The 22941-nt window shown below is 34.6% G+C and overlaps 1 non-coding gene across 1 annotated transcript; it reads left to right on the top strand.

Annotated features, from left to right (window-relative positions):
* Window positions 1-13493: 13493 nt before the first annotated feature.
* Window positions 13494-13596, top strand: LOC132009436 (U6 spliceosomal RNA). Its single transcript, XR_009401926.1, has one exon. It is a non-coding gene; the product is annotated as a U6 spliceosomal RNA (small nuclear RNA).
* The last annotated feature ends 9345 nt before the right edge of the window (window positions 13597-22941 follow it).

Genomic DNA, 22941 nt, shown 5'->3' with positions numbered 1-22941 from the left:
AAAGATTCAAATCAGAGTCTCAACAAGATACTTGTACAACCATGTTCATTATTCACAACAGCTAAAATGTGGAAGTGATTCAACTACCCATTGAAAGATGAATAGATAAGAAAATATTGTATATACATACCATGGGATATTATTTAGCCTTAAAAAGGAAGGAAATTCTGGCATATGATGCAACATATGAGGATATTTTGCTAAGTGAAATGAAACCAGTCACCAAAAGCCAGCTACTATATCCCACTTATATCAGGTATCTAGAGTAGCCAAAATCATACAGACAGAAAATAGAATAGTGGTTTCCAGGGCCAAAGGGAAGGGGCACTAGGAAATTATTGTTTAATAATTATAAAGTTTTAATTTTGCAAGATGAAAGGAGTTCTGGAGATGGACAATAGTGATGATTGAACAACAATATGAAGGTAGTTAATATCGCAGAACTATTCTTTTACGAAAGGTTAAGAGTGTATTTTTTCATTATGTTTCTTTTACCACATCAAATTAAAAAAATTAAACTTAGTACACTTGCTGCTTGTTCCAACTCTTGACTCTATCTCTGTGACAGAATTTTACATCCATACTTTTCATCATGTGAGACTGCAGTGTCCTCCTACTTTGATTCTGGGCTCAGCATCATGACTGGATTTATCCATTGGGAGATTCTTAGATAGAATGCAAGCAACATTTCAAAAGGTGCTTGGGCAACTGAGCTTGCTCCTGCAGTACTGTCATCACCATAACAACATGGATTAATAAGCTTGGTGGTCCCAGGGGATATAAGAAAAACATGGACCAACGGTATACACATACATGTCCCCAGCCAAGTCTAGCCAAGGTCTGTGGGCCCTCATTTAACAATGAGGAAGTAGGAACTAAATAAATACATTTTGTTAAACATTACTGAAATTGTGTGTGTGTGTGTGTGTGTGCTTACTGTGGGCAGTCTAGAAAGGCAGATCCCCATCTCATTTGAAGGTGTGTGGGTGTTTAGCTTAGTGCAGCAGAGCCACCAAGGTTAAAAGCATTTTCAATCTCTCAGTTTCCAGCAAATCTACTGATGTCTGAGAAAATTAATGTTTATTGTTTTATGCCACTGATTAGAAGTATTGTGGCAAAACAGATTTACAGGCACAAAAGAAAGATAAATATCTCCCCTCTCTGAAGTGTCCAGCTCTTATAAATAAAAGTAATGTGAATTTTAGGTTGCATTATCTTTACTATGGTTTAAAATATCAATTAAAAACAACTTTATTGGGGCACCTGGGTGGCTCAGTGGGTTAAAGCCTCTGCCTTAGGCTCAGGTCATGATCCCAGGATTCTGGGATCGAGCCTTGCATCGGGCTCTCTGCTCAGCGGGGAGCCTGCTTCCTCCACTCTCTCTCTCTGCCTGCCTCTCTGCCTGCTTGTGATCTCTGTCTGTCAAATAAATAGATAGAATCTTTAAAAAAATCCACAAAACTTTATTATGAAGACTAAAGTAAGCCATGTCTTCTTCTCCTCTCAGTCACACATACTTTCCCTCTCAGCGGACACCACAGGCTGAATGGTAGAAGGCAGCAGGGTACAGAGAAAAACTGTAGGGCTTAGAGTTCTCGGTTTAATTAACTCACATTATTTTAGATCCACATCTAAACATAATGACAGATTGGTATAATAATTCCAGAAGAACACACATTAAAGAAATGTGAGAAGAAAATAAGAAAGCATGTAAAATAAATGAAAGAATGAATGAATGAATGAATGAAGATGGACTTAAGAGTCTTTTAAGAGGTATATGGACCACTGAGAAGCCTTAAGAACCAATGCAATTTGGAGGTCACCAATCACTGTATTTTGTTACATTTCTATCTGCAAACTACCCCAGGCCATGGGCAGTAAAGCTTTTATGCCTGCTTTGAGGTTCAGCTGCCTTTACCTAGGAAAATCCTACTTCATCTTCAGTACAGGTATAACCTAAGGAATCCTGTTTATGTAATGCTGATAAATACAATTATCATAGCATTATGTATTTTACCTTTATAGTATTATTCTCAATCACATTAATTCTGTAGTCTTTGTTTACTGTCTGCTCTCTTGTTAGAAAATAAGTCCTATGAATGCAGGAACAATGTTTCTTTTGGGTACCTAATTCAGTGCCTTGAAGAGTAATCTTTTTCGTTGTTGTTGTCATCCTTGTTTATGTGAATGAATGTATGAATGAATGAATGCTTAAACATTTCAAGACTCAAGAAAAGTTGTGATACTCTATTATACTCAAATGGTCCGTAGTTTCTATCTATAATATTCTCAGAGACATATTCTAGTCAGAGAAGATGATCTGACTCTCCACTTTTGTTAATATCATTTTAATGTGTCCCTAATTAAAAATCATAGTTTTGGGGATTTACTAGAACTTAGAATGATAACTTGATGACATTAATGCTTGATCACTATGTGATGTCATTGTTAAAATACAAATATCCTTCAATGATTGATTTTTTTGTTTTTATTTAAATTCAATTAATTAACATATAGTATATTATTTGTTTCAGAGGCAGAGTTCAATATTGATATTTTAAACTTTACTACTTGTCTCATTTATATCTAATTTAGCTTAAATTTTAGCTTTCATAAAGAAAAACTTGAGGAAAAGTGTTACTTATTTCAAATGTCAATACTATCATGAGTTAATAAATACTGCCTATTGTTGTTTAAATTCTGAATATTGTTCATTTTCCCTAAGACCATGTTTTCAGGTGAAGGCAAAGAAAGAGATCATGAATGCACAGGCAACTTGAAGGTGAAAGGGATTCCTCCAAGGTGGTTGTTCAGGGGAGTAAGCTTATGGAAAGGAGAGGGCTGAATTCATGAAACGTTGGTTGTAATTTCACACTCCAGTTCTAGTCGTTAAGTGTCCCTTCACTTCCCAGTCAGAAAGCACTTAGAATTAAAAGGGCCCACGTTCTCAATCCAGGGGTTTCATTAAAATGTAATGCCACATATAATGGTTAATAGAAGATGTGAGATCAAGAAAGGCCCAGTCTCCTGTGGAATGAAGAATAATACTGGAAATTCTTTGGCAAGGAATTGCCTACAAGCCCACAGATATGCTCTGTGATCCAGAAGGGCAAACCAATACACTCAGATGACTTTTTAAAATAGAGAAAATGAATTCTAAGTGCTTAAAACCATCTAGAAACAAGTGAGAAAAAATGGGAACAACTAATATTAATCCATCCTTTTACCAGAAATTGATTAACAATCATATTACTGGAAAAGAGACTCTTTCAGTATTACATAATTTTAATAACAGAGCCTTATTTTCCATAGTGAGAAATTGTTTCCTTAAATGACTATTTCTTAATATTATACCTCATTATATGTTGAAGCCTCTTAGGGTACAAAGAAAATGCCCTCACCTCAATCCATTATTATAATCAATAAAAAACTCATAACTTCTAAAATAACTAATTATTTTAATACTTCATACAGCTGGTATTTCTGTGGTTTCTGCAAACTACTAAAGTAATATTTTTCAACTTCAGTGGGTATGAAATAAGTTACTTTTGTTCTGAAAATAATTTTCCATATGGGTAAAATAGGCTATTCATATAGAACATAAGAATTTAAAAAATCCTAATGAATTTTCTTTCAGCTTCCCTGTGGCTCAAAAGACAGACAAACGGGATAATCTGGGAGAAGTGACAGAACATTAATGAGGACTTTAAGAAAATTTCAACTTGGATTTAACAAAAATGCTTATTTAAACCATATCAGGCTGAAATTAATGAATAATTTTTATCATTCATTTGAATGGGTAATATGTAAGCAGGATAATATATTACTTTTCTATAAGAATTAATATGCCACAGACATATTTATATAGTAAAGGTTTACCTGAACAACAGGAATGTAGCTGCTTCATTGAATCCAACAGTATATTAAAAGAATTGTTCACCACAGCCAAGTGGGATTTATTCCTGGGTTGTGAGGGTGGTTCAATATTCACAAATCAATCAATGTGATATGCCACATTAATAAAGAAAGGATAAGAACCATATGATCCTCTCAATAGATGTAGAAAAACCATTGACAAAATAGAGCAACCGTTCTTGATAAAAACCCTCAACAAAGTAGGGATAGAAGGAACATACCTTAACATCATAAAGGATATTCGAAAGACCCACAGCTAATATCAATGGGGGAAAACTGAAAGCTTTTCTACCAAGGTCAGGAAGAAGACTGGGATGTCCACTCTCACCATTGTTAATTAAGATAGTACAGTACTTTAAGTTCTAGATTCAGCAATGAGACAACAATAAGGAATAAAAGGCATCCGAATCAGCAAGGAAGAAGTCAAATTTTCACTATTTATGAAAGACATGGTACTCGATACAGAAAATCCAAAAGACTCCACCCCAAAATTGCTAGAATTGATACATGAAGTTGCAGAATACAAAATCAATGTACAGAAATCTGCATTTTTGTATACCAATAATGACGTGGCAGAAAATGAAATCAAGGAATCAATCCCATTTACAACTGTACCAAAAACAAAAAGATATTTACAAATAAACCTAACCAAAGAGATGAAAGATCTGTACTCTGAAAACTGAAGAACACTGATGAAAAGAAAAACTGAAGATGACACAAAGAAATGGAAAAACCTCCATGCTCATGAATTGGAAGAAAAAATATTATAAAAATGTCTATACTATCCAAAGTAATCTACACATTTAATGCAATCCCTATCAAAATACCACCAGCATTTTTTTTTTTTTTTTTTTTTTTTTTTTTACCACCAGCATTTTTTACAGGGCTAGAACAATCCTAAAATTGTTCTGGAACCACAAAAGACCCCAAATAGCTAAATCAATCTTGAAAAACAAAAGCAAAGCTGGATGCATCACAACTCTGGACTCAAAGTAAATTACAAAGTTCTAGTCATCAAGACAGTATGGTATCGGCATAAAAGCAGACACACAGATCAATGAAACAGAATAGAAAACACAGAAATGGACACATAGCTATATGTCAACTATGAGAAAGCACAAAATAATATCCAATGGAAAAAAGACAGTCTCTTCAACAAATGGTGTTGGGAAAACTGGACAGCAAGATATAGAAGAATGAAACTGAACCACTTTCTTACACCATACACAAAAATAAATTCAAAGTTGATGAGAGACCTAATGTGAGACAGGACACCATCAAAATCCTGCAGCAGAATAAAAGCAGCAACCTCTTTGACCTCAGCCAAAGCAACTTCTTACTAGACATGTCTCCTGAGATAAGGGAAACAAAAGCAAAAATGAACTATTGCAACTTCATCAAGATAAAAATCCTCTGCACAACCAGGGAAACAACCAACAAAACTAAGGGGCAACCTACAGAATGGGAGAAGATATTTTCAAATGACCTATCTGATAAAGGGTTAGTATCCAAAATCTATAAAGAATTTATCAAATTCAACACCCAAAAAACCAAATAATCCAGTTTAAAAAATGGGAAAAGATATGAACAGACATTTTTCCAAAAAAGACATCCAGAGGGCTAACAGACAGATGAAAACCGGTTCAACATCACTCACCATCAAGGAAATTCAAATCAAAACTATACTGAGGTGCACCTGGGCAGCTCAGATGGCTAAGTATCTGCCTTTGGCTGAGGTCATGATCCTAGGGTCCTGGATCAAGACTTACGTCAGGTTCTCTGCTCTGCAGGGAGCCTGTTTCTCCTTTTTCTCTCCGCCTACGTCAAGACCTTCTTGTACACTCTCTCCCTCTGTCAAATGGTTAAATAAAATCTAAAAAAAAAGAACTACATTAAGATACCACCTCACACCTGTTGGGATAACTAATATTTACAACACAGGAAACAGAAGACATTGGTGACAATGTGGAGAAAGGGGAACACTCTCAAACTGTTAGTGGGAATGCAAACTGGTGCAGCTACTCTGGCAAATAGTATGGAGGAGGTTCCACAAAAAGTTAAATATAGAACTATCCTACGACCCAGCAATTGAACTACTACGTGTTTACCCAAAAGATACAAAAGTACTGATTTGAAGGAAGATGTGTACTTAGATACTTATAGTAGCTAAATTATATTGGGGTAACTGGGTGGCTCAGTCTGTTAAGTGTCTGCCTTCGCCTTGCGTTGTGATCCCAGAGTCCTGGGATCGAGCCCTGCATTGGGTTCCCTGCTCAGTGGGAAGCCTGCTTCTCCCTCTCCGTCTGCCATTCACTCCGCTTGTGCCCTCTGACTCTATCTCTCTGTCAAATAAGTAAATAAATAAAACCTTAAAACAAAAAACAAAAAACAGTAGCCAAATTATAGAAAGACCCCAAATGTCCACTGACTGATGATTGGATAAAAAAGAAGTGGTATGTACACACACAGACACACACACATACACCCATATAATGGAATATTACTCAGCCACAAAAAAAGAATGGAATCTTGCCATTTACAACAATGTGGATGGAGCTAGAGAGTTTTATGCTAAGCAAAGCAAGTCAGAGAGAGACAAATATATGATTTCATTCATATGTGGAATTTAAGAAACAAAACAGATGAACATGGGGAAGGGAAAAAAAAAAAGAGAGGAAAGCAAACCATAAGAGACTCTTAAGCTATAGAGAACAAACTGAGGTTGATGGAAAGAGTTTTTTGGGTGGGGCATGGGCTAAATGGATGATGGATATTAGGGAAGGCATCTGGGATGAGCACTGGGTGTTATATGTAAGTAATGAATCACTAAATTCTACTCCTGAAACTAATAGTACATTGTATGTTAACTAGCTGGAACTAACAAATAAAATAAAACATTAAAAAAAATGAAGTAGCTGCCTCAGGGGCAGTATATGTAGAGACTATACTGGTTTTTTGATTTTCAACTAAATTAGGAATTTCAAAATTTATAATCTCCTGAATACTCTTGCCTTGTGTCTATCACAATGTCCTGCTCATGGTGAGACAATGATTATTTCATTTTAGAAGAGATGCTACAGTCAGCTTTCATGCCCACAGAAATATAATATTGACAATTAGATTTGTCCAACTTTCATTTAATCTCACTCCAGTAGACAGAAGAAAAAGTTCAACTGGAGATTAAAAGTGGGGAGTAAAAGAATAGTTAGAAGAGAAATCAATACCTCAGGGAACCCATTACAAAAACATGTAATAATACACCTTTTTTTTCTAGTTGAATCTAGTGATTTTATTTATTTATCTTTCTTCTAACTCTTCCTTAGACTATCACAAAAATTTAACAGAAGATGTTATATGTAATTAAGTATGTGCAAAGATTCCAAAATGTCATTGGCCTTTCATGATTTCAGGTGAAACAGAAATCAAAAACCATGGGGCGTCTGGGTGGCTCAGTGGGTTAAAGCCTCTGCCTTCAGCTCAGGTCATGATCTCAGGGTCCTAGGATCGAGCCCTGCATCGGGCTCTCTGCTCTGCGGGGAGCCTGCTTCCTCCTCTCTCTCTGCCTGCCTCTCTGCCTACTTGTGGTCTCTCTCTGTCAAATAAATAAATAAAATCTTAAAAAAAAAAAAAAAAAGAAAGAAAGAAATCAAGAACCATGAAGCTCATGCTCTTAAAAATGTCTTTGAGAATTCTTCTGCCTGGGAAGCACCCAGCAGGCAGCCATTCTCTTTCCTACATCCTTATTCTCTTGTTCTCTGGCCAATAAAGTTTCCATCCCTCCTCTAAAAGCCTCAAGGAAACCAAATTTGCAAATTATCTCATTTTTGCATGATATCTTGGCTCTCTCAAACTATAGTTTCCAGAATTTAGGCTTTACTGTATATGCCTTTTTATGGTGTTTGGATACTACTCTCTCTCTCCCTCCTTCCCTTTTTTTCTCACTCACACACACCCACACACATACAAGCACACACGTGCACACACACACACACACTCTCTCTCTCACACACACCCACACCCATATTCTTGGCTTTAACCAAAGAATCACCTGTCCTTGATTTTGTTCACTTATCTCTAACCAAAAGCTTCCCTTTCTGTCATTGTTCTTTTGCTTCTTCTTGTGCTATTACTATATGGCTTTTATTTGAAACTACAGCTGGCTTTTATTTGAAACTACAGCTAATTCCCTAGTATGGCATACACGATGGCATGCACTGTATAAATGATACTCATTGTTTTGAAAAGGTTTGGGGGATTGTTTTTTTTTTTACTGTTTTGTTTTGTTTTGTTTTGTTTTTGGGGAGCTCGGGGGGACACTTAACAATCAGGTTGTATTTTACTCTCTTCAAGTTAATTGTGTCCTTTGGCGCAAAGGATGGGGGAGGCTGGTGCTGGGATGGGCAACCATATGACTATGAAATTTGATGATCATCATTGCCTAAACATAATATTGTAATGCTTTTGCCATGTGGCTGAGGGCTGAGGAGCAGCTTTTTTACTGTGAGCTGAAGTGGGTCAACCAGTAGTATGCGTAAGAAAAAAAGGGACACCCTGAAGCACAACTTCCAATAATGCGTCCCTGCTGGGAAATCAGAACATTAACTATAGAGCCCTGGCTATGGCAATCAGAGATAAAATGGATATTTTTTATCTATGGCTATAGGCTGATTGTGAGGGAATAAAGCAGAATTTCAAAGACTTTCAGGTTCTGCCAACACTGGCTGCAATTTCAAATCTAAGAAAAATCTTTAGAACTAATACTGTAATTGTGTTAGCTATTTTTAAGAACAAAGGCCACTATAATATTCAAAAGTAGGATTTTAAAACAAAAAATTAATATATATTCCTCTGTTATATTCACTTTTTGATTGTTCAAATTAAGGATAATCTATTCTGCTGCAATTTCTGCTATGATAAGCTGTAATTCTGTCTATTTGGCTGTATACCATAGGTACATATTTGTATATGTATGAAGCAGGATGAATTTAATAGGAATTTAAAAAACTTTTTTAGTACTTAACATTTGATGTATCTGATAATGATTTATGGATAAAGAACTTAAAATGATCAGTATCTCTTCTTTAATTTAACTTTATCTAGTTTTATATTTCTCCATTAAAGTTTTCTTTCCCAATGCAACAATTTCTGAAAAATAAATCCATAATATGCCACAAAACCACAGGTTCAAATTATGCAATATAATAGGGAGTGCTTAAATAGGAAAATTCTCATCTATAAAAAATCTTTGTGGCAATTGTCTTTCATTTAAGATTTTCCCAAATGACACACTAATTTCCAAAGAGGCACAAAGATCAGCACCACACTTAAAGTCCCACTGCAAGATGTATTTAGGGCCATTGAGCACAACTGCTTTGCCTGGATGGAATAAAATGCTATTGTTCCCTCTGAATTTTGAGCACTACTCTTTGACTTGAATCTCTCATAATTAAGGACATGTATATTATAAAGGCAAAGGAATCAAACGTAAAATTCCTGTTCTTTTTGCTAATTCTCAGATATGTCAACTTGCCAATGTGACTAGTTAATATACTTCTCTTTCAAAGTTAATTACAAGTAACCAGCCCATAAAAACATAGTGGAAGATACAGATATTGTAAATCCAATCAGGCATTCATTGATTCTATTTTCTACTGAGAGACAGAAGATTAAATGGACTTATTGTTACCAAAAATTGGGACCTCATAACTGACATTATCCAAAGAAAATTTTAAGGCACTAGACTCCCATAAATGATGTAAAAACAACAGTATAAAGTAATTCTTTTGTAAAAATTTTTTAAATTAAGTATAACATATCTACATAAAAGTGTTCAATAAATTATCATGAAGGCTACTCATAAAATCAGGAACTACATCTAGAAAAAGAATATTTACTTATTTATATCCAGAGACCTCTCCCAGTAATCACTGATTCTTTTTATTCCAAAATAACTACTCTCTAAACTTATAATCCATATATTAGAAGGACCTTTTTTTTTTCCATTTATGTACATGGAATCATATACTCAGAATTGGCTGCATAATTTCAGAGGCTCAGTGAAAAATGAAATGGCTAGGGCATTTATTTAAAATGCATTAAGATTTTCGAGATGGTGACACTAGAACATTAAGCCAAGTGTGGACCCTGTGCAACAGTCAGAAAGCCAACTCTGTAGATACCACATATTTATATATATGTATAGATTTTTCCTCTCATTTAATTTGTGAAATTCATCATGATTCTGTGATTTTAATTTCTTCATTGGCATTATAGCATAGTTTGCCATCACATAAAAATAATTTATCTATCATCTCTATGAAAATTCATATTGTTTGCTGTAAGAATGATTATGAGTATGCTGATATTGTTCAATTATTAAAATTGAGGGGCCGCTGGGTGGTGCAGTCAGTTAAGCATCGACTTAGTTTAAGCTCAGGTCAAGATTTCAAGGTCATGAGATCAAGCCCCCATGCTGGGCTTCAAGCTCACTGAGGAGGCTGCTAAAGTTTCTCTCTCCCTCTCCCTCCATCCCTCCCTGTGCTCCTTCTTTCTCTCTCTCTAGGTGTCAAATAAATAAGTCTTTAAAAATAATTAATAAACATTTCTTTTAAAAACTAATTAAAAATTTAAACAATTTAAATACTGTTAAGGTAATTAAACAAAGAAGTCATTAGATTGAGGTCCCTCTAACGCCTCACCAACCTAAGTAAGCAAACCAAAATCTAAGCATTTAACTATGTCAAGATTAAGAAATCAACACCTGCGTACAACCAATCAAAAACCTCCAACTAGCCTTTCCCCAAAAGGGAAACTATTAAGCAGCTATAGCCATTGAAATAAGCTCCTTGTTTTGCTTCTACGTCTTCTTTATAAGAAGACTATTCATTGCTTTTGCATGGAGTGTTCCTAACCACTTCCAGTTTAGTGCTGCCCAATTCAAATCTTTCCTCAAATAAATTCAAAAATTCCAATATTCCTCAAATTACGTTTAACAACAATCTTTTGTGTATTTTTTGGTGGATATTTGCCCCTCATTTCCATTGGGCATTTAGAAGAGTGAAATTTCTGTACCTAGTGAGCTTGTAAATAACATCTACTAAATTCGTATTTAGTAAGTATGGCCAAACAGATTTCCATGGTTGTGGAGTAAGTTTAAACTCTCATTAAGGTAGTTCTCTTCTATTCCTAATTTGGCAGTTGATTTTATAATGAATTAATTATTTAATTTTATTCTGCCTTTCCTGCAAATGTTGAATTAATCATATGATTTCGCTCATTTATTTTATTAATGTTCAAATATTATTCTCTATATAAATTTTACACTAAACTTGCATTCCTAGAGTTAATCCTAAATGGTCATGATATATTACCCTTTTTATATAACACTGTATCTACTTAGCTAAAATATTGCTTAGGATTTTTGAATCTATGTTTATGGATAAAACTAAGAAGCCAACTTTATCGTTAACTTCTTTGCCAGGTTTTATCATAATGTTATCATACACTCATCAAAAACATTGTATGATGCTCTATGAGTAAAGAATATTGTAACCCTTGGTATTTTAGTTTGCTTTGTTAAATTAACAAGTGAAATCTTCTGGATCTAGATTTTTATTTTGAGAAAATTCTTGGTACAGATTCTATTTCTTTACTAGATATAGGATTACTTGGATTTTTAACTTTTTAGTCAGTCACAATATGATGTGTTTTTCTAAAAGTCTGACACTCGTGTTTCAGATTTCAGTTGTTCTTTCTTTTCCTGCCACTTGCCAAGGGTTTATCATTTTTATTAACAATTTCAAATAACAATCCTTCTGCTTTGTCAAGCCTATCTCAAGTAAATTTAATTTCAATTTTATTAATTGATACTATCATCATTACTATGTTTTCCCTTTTACTTTATGAAATTTAGTTCTACTTTCCCATCTGTTTTCAGATACAGGATGAAGGTCATTAAATGTTATTTATTTTTACTATATGCATTTAAAATACAGCTCTACTTATAGCCCAGAAGATTTATCATTTATAATTATTCAATTACAAATATTTTATAATTTCTATGATTGTTCTTTGATCAATGAATCCTTTGGAATTATGATGATTCCTAAACAACGAGAGTTTCAAGTTTCATTTCACTTTTCACTTAAGAACATACAAGTGTTCCTTGAAATTTTTGAGGCTTTATTTATGGTGCAGTGTATAGTCGATTTTGATCAATAATTCACATGCATTTGAACACAATGTGCACTCTTTTAACATTGGTTGAATGTCTGCTGTTGTCAGGCTCGCTAATTTTGTCCTTCATATTTTCTATATTCTTATCGATTGTATTTCTTTACTCTATGAACTTTGAAGAAAGCTATGTCAAAAAAAAAAAAAGGTGTTTTAGTCCTGATAGCTTATGTTATCTCCTAAAGGATATAATATTTAATATTAATTATGGGTTAAATAAATGCTAAAACAGCTATTTAAAACAATTGGAGAGGACCCAAGATAAGGGAGAAACTAGAGAGGATTCAATCTTTGAATGACGGTAATTCATTGGATTAAATCCAACTTTATATCACCTTTTCCCCTTTGGTCTATACAGTTTAGAGCACCTAGAAAAAAGAAGAAAACCTAGAAGAAAGATTAGCTTACTGATATGATATAGCAAATAACAAAATTCAGGGGCCCCAAAGAAGGTATAAATTGAGAAAGAAAGTCCTGCAATATGAAGAAGATTGTGCCTGACATCTGGATAAAAAAAGCTCTCAAAACTGACTGCCCCAAGAATAGTGCTTGGTTTGGTTAAGAATACCAGTATTCCAAAGGAAAGCAAGTGGTAGAAGGTTTAAAGAGCTGATATTTCTGCCGACTCCAGCACAAAAGAAAAATAGTTTGGAGTTTGAATATGACAAGTTAGAGAAACAAAGGACATACTCTGAGCTTTCATTTAAAATTCCAGAAGATCCATGTTTAGAAGAAAGACTGTGTCCTGGAATTAGGGCGCTCATCATGAACTAAGAGCAACACTGAAACAGAGTTATCTGACATATCACCACACAAAAAGGATCAGTTCTTAATTTATTTGCTTTCTGGAATGAAACTAAACACTATTAAGAGACAGAGATAATGAAATTCAGAGTTTTCATAATGTACAATCACTGATGAGCAAAATAAATCTGAAGTTTTTTAACACACGGAGACACAGGAAAATGACAGCCATTGCCCATGATCAAAGGCAGTCAAAAAAATAAAATAAAACGAAAAAACAAGTCCAGAGATGACTCCAATATTTAAATTAACAGATAAAACCTTTTCATTAGCTGTTATAAATACAATCAATGACAGAAGTGAAACTGAGATCAAAATAATTGGATAGATTTGGAATCCAAGCATTGATACGGTAAGGGTAAAAGTAATTATGTTGAAATTCTAGAAGGGAGTATCACCGTGCTTAAAATGAAAAATTTAATAGATAGACTTAATAGAAGATGAGAGAGGATGATATGATGGTCAATGAAATTGCAGACGATTAATAGAAATTATCCTATTTAAGTAATGGGGAAATATTTATTTTAAGTAGTTCTGCTTTCATGCTCACTTCAGTAGCACATATACTAAAACTAGAATGATACGAAGATTAGCATGGCCCCTGTGCAGGATGACATACCAATTTGTGAAGTGTTCCATATTTTCAAAGAAGGAAGAAAAGGAAGGAAGGAAGGAAGGGAGGGAAAGAGAGAGAGAGAGAGAGAGGAAGGAAGGAGGGTAGGTTGGTTGGTTAGTTCTGTTTTGATATGTGAGGCAACATTAAGTGGTCCAATATGCATGTAATAGAAACCAAGAAGTAACTCTTCGTAAACAGACTGATGATTTTTACTACAGAAATATAATAATGGAGAGTCCTTGCTTTAAAATTGATTTTTGGGAAAACAAATATGGTTTGTCTTCCTTTCTTACTGAAAAAAATAAAAACAAAGCCAAAATAATACAACAAGAACTAGAACAACAGAACACTTAGTTCATGGGTTAAGTGGATTTGGAAGAATGGAAAATAGTCATATAGACTACTTCTTTCTGGGTAGCTTTTAACACAGTATAAAACAGGAAAATCAAAATGGAAATGGCTTCCTTTGAGAACAATATCTTTTTATATGCATGGCAACACATACATTACCCAAACCAAAGACTCAAAGTAAGTGAAGGAATAGTTCTGACCTCTTTTAGAAGGAAATGCAATATCATTGCTGTGTTCTTTCTTTTTGGATTATTAATAAAATTTGGTGATTGGTTAGATCCATGATTTACAAAAGTCTGCTTTGAGAGTTCAAATTTTGTGTTAACACAGTTACTTATTTTGAACAGGAGCAATCATGAGAGTCTAAGGTGACTCACATGGTGATTAGTGTCTGTCATAGAAAACAGAAGAGAAATTAGAGGTTGAAGAAGTTAAAGATACATTTTGCAATTGCACATTTATGATTGGTTTTGGTTGAAAAGACCCTCAACATAATATATAGTACTTCATTCTGGGTGAGATTTAAGAGTTCATTTTAAGAAAAATATATAGGGGTGCCTGGGTGGCTCAGTTTGCCTCCGGCTCAGGTCATGATCTCAGGGTGCTAGGATGGAGCCCCACATCCAGTTCCCTGCTTGGCAGGAAGTCTGCTTTTCCCTCTCCCTCTGCTGCTCCCCTGGCTTGTGTTCCCTCTCTCGCTCTCTGTCTCTGTAAGATAAAATAATAAAATCATACACACACACACACACACACAGAAATAATTTGGCTATTGCAACATGTATTTCAAAGATCCCTTTTCCCTGTCATATGTAAACTGTCTTACTGGCATTATACAATGTGGCAGTCAGATTCCCAAGGTAAATAATTTCTATTCCCAACAATGCATATTATTTATATGTATTTCTTCTAAGGATATCAAAATAGTTTATGAATGTAATGTTCATAGTATCCTTGAGGGGCAAACAGACTTAAGTTGTCATAATTACAATTCAAAGATGTGCATAACAGTTTTGTATTTAAAAAGCCATCCCAAAGGAATACACTAGTTATAGACAGGAAAAAAAAAATTATTGCATGCTTTTTTATTGTTTGAAGTTTTATAATCAGTTGCCAGGCAACTGGATCTTTTTGTCTATTTAAATTGCTTCTGGGGGCGCCTGGGTGGCTCAGTGGATTAAAGCCTCTGCCTTCGGCTCAGGTCATGATCCCAGGGTCCTGGGATCGAGCCCCACGTTGGGCTCTCTGCTCTGTGGGGAGCCTGCTTCCTCCCCCCTCTCTCTCCGCCTGCCTCTCTGCCTACTTGTGATTTCTCTCTCTCTGTCAACTAAAAAAAAAAAAAAAAAAAAAAAATCTTAAAAAAAATTGCTTCTGGGGGCTGGGTGGCTCAGTAGGTTAAGCATCTGGCTTCACCACAGGTTATGATCCTGGCATCCTGAGATTGAGTCCCTCATCAAGGTCCCTGCTCAGCAGGAAGTCTGTATCTCCCTCTCCCTCTACCTCTCTTCCCTTCCCCCCTGCTCATTCTCTCTCTCTTCCAAATAAATAAAATCTAAAAAAAAATTAAAAATAAAAATAAATTGCTCCTATGATAGTTGTTTTAAAAATCAATGGTTATGGTGATTACAGTTCTACTACACAAATTTCACCTAATTTGCAGTGCTATATACATATATATATTTCTCTTTCATAATCTCCATAGTAATACTTCTTGGGATTTTTCAATGACCATCTTATTTCCAGTCATATAATTTTACAGGTAAACTGAAAGACTGGGCAAAGTAAATATGAGTAGGAAATTTAATGTTTGCATTTGCAGAGTGGTTATTATTTTTTTTTCCTTACTTGACTTCAACTGTAACGGTTAGCATTCCCATTTTATAAGCTAACAGGGAGGTTAAGAAATGTAATTACTAAGGTGAGCACATACTTTAGTATCTAACACAAGCTAGTTTTTAGAGTAAAAGTATGTGGCCATTAACATATACTTCAAAGTAACACACAAAAACTAAGACTATCCCAGAAAATTGGGATACATGGTCATCCTATTATAGTACTCATACTATAACTAATGTATATTTGTTCACAAAACAAAGTTCCTAAATATGTTACACTCCTCTATTACAATAATTCTAAATATTTTAAACATTAAAGTTTATTACATTAGATTCATAGTGAGTTTTCACATCCAGTTAGGATTGCTTATAAATATTCCTGTTAGCCAATTAGACATGTTATCTCATATACACTGTCAGTTAATATATACAGATATACCAGGCACTGTTTCTAATGCTTTATTTACATTAATTAATTCACTCTTTCCAACAATCCAGGGCTTAAGTATTATTACTAAGCCATTTTCCAGATGAGAAAACTAAAGTATTGAGTGACTACTCATGGTTCCATTGGACTAAGTCAAAATTTGAACCCAGGCTTTCTAGTTACCCAAATGTCTTGTCTTTTCTTTCTTTCTTTCTTTCCTTTTTTGTATCAAACTTTATTTACTTATCTTGGAGAACTGTTATAAGAATTTGGTGGGGGGGATACATTAACCATCTGCCATAAGAAATTCATAGCATATGGCAGGCACTCAGATGGTGATGGTGATGATGATCTTTGTGAATGACTTGACATAAATCATTCTTGATTCTAAAAGGGCAGTCAGTTCAAAATAAGACACTAATCTTGGTCAGACCTATGCCCAAGGCAATTTGGCACGTGGTTTCATTATTTAACTTCTTCTTTCTAGTGCTACTCCCAAGAGACTGATTGAATGATTGATTTTTTATTTAAATTCTATCAATTAACATACAATGTATAATTAGTTTCAGAGGCAGAGGTCAGTGATTCATCATTATAACACCTGTTGCTCATTACATTACATGCCCTCCTTAATGTCCATCACCCAACTACCCCACCCCCTGCTCCAGTAACCCTCAGTTTGTTTCCTATGATTAAGAGTCTCTTATGATTTGTCTCCCTCTCTGACATCATCTTGTTTTATTATTTTCTCTCTTACCATATGATCTCCTGGTTTGTTTCCTAGATTTCACATATGAGTGAGATCATATGGTAATTGTCTTTCCCTGATTGACTTATTTCACGTAGCATAATATCCCTCAGTTCCATCCATGTCATTGCAAATGGCATAAAACATACAGGTTTTTACCCTGCTTGCATTTAATATTGCATCATGAAATTTACCCACATTATCATAGATTGCAGTCTAATATTCTATCAAACTGACATATTACAATTTATTTAATTTTGCCTAACTTTAAATTTTCCTTATTTGTAACTAAGACAAATAAAGCTAATGTTAAAATACTTGCATTCTGCAGAGAACCCTGGTTAATTTCATAAAATTTATTTCTACACTGAAAGATTTAAATAGTTTTAAAAATGACACTAGGCATATATTGCCAAACCTCATTTTGCACATTATAATTCCAGTATATGTTTTTTTCTTCCCTAAGTGAACAAAATGATTTTGAATTCGAGACACTTAAAAACTTGGCGCATACTATCTATTCATAAATGATATAAGGAAGTTATAAGGCAAATGTGACAAAATGTTAAAAACTATTGTATCTGGGAAAGTTTTAATAAACTTTTTCATACACTCCTTGCAACTTTTTTGATAAAAGTAAACAAATGTGCACGAAAAACAATAGCATACATAGATATGTTGGGGTTAAAAATGTATGTTTAAGTATTATATATGATAAAAATAGCACAAAGTATGAAAGGTACAAACAAAATGTACTCCTTCAATCACTTCAGCAACCATGAAAAATAATATAAAGATACATAGCTTAAAAAGCCAATAAAGGAGCAGAACTGATTATAAAATAATACTACTACTACTCAATAGGAAACAAGGCATTTATAAAAAATGTATTTATAAAGAAATAATAATTGGAACAGGTTAACAGAAAATACAGAGTAAAGCACAAGAGCTAAACCCAACTGTTTTTTTTAAAAAATAGATTAATTGCATATGAATGACTTTCAAATATATGAAAAAAACTGGGGCACCTGGGTGGCTCAGTGGGTTAAAGCCCCTGCCTTCGGCTCAGGCCATGATCCCAGGGTCGTGGGATTGAGCCCCGCATTGGACTCTCTGCTCAGCAGGGAGTTGGCTTTCTCCTCTCTCTCTCTGCCTGCCTCTCTGCCTGCCTGTGGTCTCTGTCTGTCAAATAAATAAATAAAATCTTAAAAAACATATATATGAAAAAAACTAAACAGAAACTTAAGATAAATCTGCAACCACAGTGGGGAAATTTATCAACTATCTCTCAGTAATTGATAGAACTGCTGAAAATTGATTATTATATAGAAGACCTCAACAACACAATGAGCAAAACTCAAACATCTCTACATCTTATAGCTCTAGAATACCCATTTATCTAAAAAATTATATAATGACTACTCATCAAGATAGACCATATGGTGAGAAATGAAAGCATATTACATTGCAAAAGATCAAACTTGTAAAACTAAAATTAAATTACAAATCAATAAATACAATATGAGGAAAAGCCTCAATACTTGCAAGTTTAGTAAAATATTTCTTCCTAATCCTTTCACAAAACATATACCAAGTTACACTAGAATAAACTGCCAACTGAAAAAAACATGAAAATACTGCATGGATATATATGTGATTTAGCAAAAGCAATGTTCAGAAAGAGAAAATTTAACATCTTGGAAGAGGAAAAAGGTTTAAATACTGCTGATCTAGAGGACTTGTTGTTTTAATCCCAATATGTAAAGAGTTTGAAAAGTCATCATTTCCAATGTATCAACAAGAAAAAGCGATTCACACTTAACCTACTTTATTGTTTGGCCCACAGGAACTAAAGTTGCAGAACAAACCACAACTCTAAAATCTGAAGACACAGGCATATCAAGAGCACCACAGACACGATCTGCTTACCTGGAGCAGAAGCTGCTTAAGCTATGAAGTAGTACAGAAGTTTAAAGAGCCATTTTTTTTCTTGTCTTTTTTTATTATAATATTTTACTTTTTCAATTTCTTTTCAGTGTACCAGAATTCATTGTTTATGCACCACACCCAGTGCTCCATGCAATACGTGCCCTCCATAATACCCACCGCCAGGCTCACCCAACTTCCCACCCTCTGCCCCTTCAAGACTCTCAGATTAGGGCACCTGGGTGGCTCAGTGGGTTAAGCCCCTGCCTTCAGCTCAGGTCGTGATCTCAGGGCCCTGGGATCGAGTCCCGCATCAGGCTCTCTGCTCAGCAGGGGGGCCTGCTTCCCTTCCTCTCTCTCTGCCTACTTGTGATCTCTCTCTGTCAAATAAATAAATAAAATCTTTAGAAAAAAAAAACTCTCAGATTGTTTTAAAGAGTCATTTTGACGAACTGCTGGAGGTTGAATGTGTATTAAAGAGTGAGAAACTCATTGGAGCAGAAGTTTCAGTGGAATCCCTCACATTTTCACAGACTTTACGTTAGGAAATCCACCAGGTCTTGATGGTAGAAATCTGAGAAAGATACCCACTAGACTCTGAGAGAGGGGAAAAAAAAAAGTGATTATGTGGATTTCTTTTAAGATTCTCCCTGACAAAGTCATAGCCTTCAGGGGCATCAGTTTTATTAGAGCCTGATCACAGTGTGGAAGAGTAGTCCTCCCAATCTATCCCCTTCTAGCATTTTTGTCTCAGCAAGGGGCTGAGTGAGTGGGAAGGAATCTATACCAATGGAAAATAGTCTTAAGTCTAAATGCCATAGTCTTGATGCCAGAACAACTAAAAGAATGAGTTTAATCATAAGACTACAGAAAACTTTCCCTCCTCCACACCTGACCACCCCATAAAAAAGACCTTTGTATAAAAACAATGGTGCACAGCTGAAAGAACTATAACATGCAGTGTCCCTCAGGAGGAGGGCCTACGAAAGTCCAAAGTCAAAAGAGAAGGACATTAAAGAAATCTGAAGCCTCTCACTTGCAACCACAACAAACATTAAACAGTACTCAACTTCTAAGTTAACATAAATTGTCACACTAAATGCCTCACACCTCAGTTTCTGTTACTTGATACATCACGTTCAGATTTCACTGAAAAATAACAAGGTATTCCAAAAAGCACCAAAACACCATATGAAGAGAGAAAGCAAGAATAAGAATCAGATTCATACATGACAAAGATTTTGGAATTAACAGACATGAAATTTTTTTTGAGATATTTATAAATTCTATGTTGAAGCTCTTTTTTTTTTAATTAACACATGATTTATTATTTGTTTCAAAGGTACAGGTCCGTGATTCATCAGTCTTACACAATTCACAGTGCTCACCATAGCACATACCCTCCCCAAAGTCCATCACTCAGTCACCCCATCCCTGCCCCCGTCACTCCAGCAACCCTCAGTTTGTTTCCTGAGATTAAGAGTCTCTTACAGTGTCTCTTCCTCTCTGGTTTCCTCTTATTTCATTTTTCCCTCCTGTTGCCTAAGATCCCATGTTTTGTTTCTCAAATTCCTCCTATCAGTGAAATCATAAGATAATTATCTTTACCCAATTGACTTATTGCACTTAGTATCATACCCCCTGTTCCAACCACATCGTTGCAAATGGCAAGATTTCAATTTTTGATGGCTGCATAATATTCTAATATATATATATATATATATATATATATATATATACCACACCTTCTTTATCCATTCATCTGTTGATGGACACCTAGGCTCTTTCCATAGTTTGGCTATTGTGGACATGGCTGCTATAAACATTGGGGTGCACATGCCCCTTTAGATCACTATACTTGTATCTTTCATGTAAATACCCAGTAGTGAAATTGCTGGGTGATAGGGTAGCTCTATTTTCAACTTTTTGAGGAACCTCTATACTGTTTTCCAGAGTGGCTGCACCAGCTTGCATTCCCACGAAGAGTGGAGGAGAATTCCTCTTTCTCAACATCCTCCCCAACACTTGTCATCTCCTTGCTAATTTTAGCCATTCTGACTAGCGTAAGGTGGTATCTCATTGAGGTTTTGATTTGTATTTCCCTAATGCCAAGTGATGCTGAGCACTTTTTCATGTGTTTGTTGGCCATTTGGATGTCTTCTTTGCATAAATATGGAATTTTAAACACCTATGATTGGTATGTTTGTTTGTTTTAAATAGATTTTTTAAAATAATATATTATTTGTTTCAGGGGTACAGTTCTGTAATTCATCAGTCTTACACAATACACAGCGCTCACCAACAACACATACTCTCCCTAATTTATTTGAGAGAGAGAGAGCAAGCAGGGGGAGGGTTAGGAGAGGGAGAGAAAATCTCAAGCAGACTCTGTGTCAAATGTGGAGCCCAAGGTGGAGCTGGATCTCACAACCCCAAGAGCATGACCTGAGCTGAAATCAAGAGTCAGACACCTAACTTACTGAGCCACCCCCCAGGACCTCTATGATTGGTATGTTAATGGAGAAAGGAGACAGCATGTAAGAATAAATATAGTATGTAGGCAGAGAGACAGAAACCCTAAAAATAATTTAAAGTAAATGCTAGATATTCAAACAGTGTAACAGAAATGAAGAATGTCTCTGATAGGCTCATCTATAGAATGGATATGACCAAGGAAAGCATTAATGAGCTTGAAAATGTCAGTAAACTTCTCCAGCAAAATTACAAAAAAAATTAAAAGGTAAAAATAAGATAAATCCCAGAAAAGCTAAGAGCTGTGGATCAATTGCAATATACATACAAAAGTATATTTTGAATATAGAAAGAGAAGAGAGTAAATAATAAAAAAATATTTAAATTACTAATGGTAATTCTGAACTTCCCAAATTAATGAATAACTAACCACAGACTCATGAAGATCAGAAAACAATAGGAAAAATAGCAGTAACAATAAAAAACTGTACTTAAGCATATCATATTAGAAAGTATGCATGAAAGAAGATACTGGAGTAAAATGTTCTAAAATGTCAAAATTAAGAACACCAATCAAGAATTCTACAGAAGATAAAACCATCTTTCAAAAATGAGAATAATCACTTTATCGGAAAAAATAAAAATGAGGGAATTTATGATTAGTAGACCTGCTGTGGAATAAGTATTAAAGAAGTTAAAGAAGTGATTTAGGACAGAAATGGAGAACTGAAAGATACAATGATCAGAAAAGAGAAATAATTGTCTTTCCTCTGCAGAGAACATGATTGTCTGTAAATATATATATATATATATATATATATATATATATATATACACACTAACAAAGGAACTAAACATGTTCTTACCATAGGGGCCAGCAATTATGCTCCTAGGTATTTACCTAACAGATTTAAAACTTGCGCTCACACAAGATGTTGCAGTTTAATATTTATAGTCGTCTATTTATAATTGCAAAAAAAGAAAACAACCAACATAGACTTTAAGAGGTGAATGAATAAGCAAACTATGGTACATCCACACAATATAAAATTGTTTATTAATAAAATAAAAGGACTAATAAGACATAAAAAGACATACTTGAATCTTAAATGCATGTTGCTAAACAAAAGAAGCCATTCTAAAAAGCTACATACTGGATGATTCTAATTACAATATTCTGTAAAAAAGAACACTATAGAGATGAGACAAATGCTCAGTGATTATAAAATGCTCAGAGAGAAAGGTGAATAGGTGAAACACAGGGTTCTTTTAGGATGATAAAGTTTTCTTTATGATGTGGTAACAGAATATATATCATATGTATATTTGTCAAAACCAATAAAAATTTACAACCCAAAGAGTGAACATTAATGTATGCTACTTTTAAAATCATTTAATAGGTTGGGGAGTCCTCTGATGGACAAATGTGAGAAAATCATTTAACTTATTACAACTGTATTAAGCAAATTTACTGGAAGCAGGATTAAAATGTTTTAGAAATGAGAGAAGTCTGTAAGACTAAGGCAAAAGCCAGTATATGCAAGCAACATACTCTAGCTGATAAAATTATTTTCCATGGAAATGTAAATTAACAATTCTAATAGTGCTATGTATGCAT

Source organism: Mustela nigripes, chromosome 1 (genome assembly GCF_022355385.1).
Source record: "Mustela nigripes isolate SB6536 chromosome 1, MUSNIG.SB6536, whole genome shotgun sequence".
NCBI lineage: Eukaryota > Metazoa > Chordata > Mammalia > Carnivora > Mustelidae > Mustela > Mustela nigripes.
The sequence above is the reverse complement of the archived record's forward strand: the minus strand, read 5'-3'. Positions and strand labels throughout refer to the sequence as shown.